This window comes from Octopus bimaculoides, chromosome 3 (genome assembly GCF_001194135.2).
Source record: "Octopus bimaculoides isolate UCB-OBI-ISO-001 chromosome 3, ASM119413v2, whole genome shotgun sequence".
Lineage (NCBI taxonomy): Eukaryota > Metazoa > Mollusca > Cephalopoda > Octopoda > Octopodidae > Octopus > Octopus bimaculoides.
This window is the reverse complement of record NC_068983.1, coordinates 142,466,505-142,467,333: the sequence shown is the minus strand read 5'-3', so window position 1 is coordinate 142,467,333 and position 829 is coordinate 142,466,505.

Sequence of the window (829 nt, the reverse complement as noted above, 5' to 3'; positions counted from 1 at the left end):
TCAAATGAAATATATATTCACCCATTTATTTATCTTTCTATTCACCTAACTATATATTGTTATCGAACTAGCTAGTTAGCAACATAACACAGAAACAACTAAGCAAGCAATCAAGCAATCAAACAAACATACCGACAAACCAGCAAGTAAGAAAACTAGCAAGCAAGTAAATAGTGTGAGTGATTATCAGCAGCCTTGCAAATCATTGGCAGCTAACTTCAGCTGCGGATTGAGCGTAGTATGCCTCTATACTATTGTGCATTGAATTCAGAACCCAAGACACACTGTTTCAAGTTTTCATTCATTAATCATGTCACGACGCTAGTCGTCTGCTACAAGCAGTTCTAGTGCCTTTGTTCTGGTCATAATCGGAAGGAATAAAGTTCATTGCCCATTAAGCTTTTGCTTGCCTGAATTATGAATGGAGGAGGGGAAACAAAACAGACTGTATGACTGTATGACGTTCCAGATCATATGACTATTCAGATTTCAAGCTGATTTTTATCAATCGTTTTTACCCTGGTTCCGCTAAGATGAATGTAATTCTCTAGTTTCTGAAAGATATCCGTTAATATTTCAGTTTAAATCAACCATTCATACCATTTTTTTTCTTGTTCTTCATCTCATGTATTGTTTAAACCGGTGAAGGCAAACGTAGCTGCAAAAACATTGTCTTAAGCATGGCTTTTCTATCCGTCCATATGGTAAATCTATGCATTACACTCACATGGACGCACGTATACATATGTGCGCACATGCACGCACACGCACACATGTGTACACAGATATATATATATATATATATATATATATATATATATATATATAT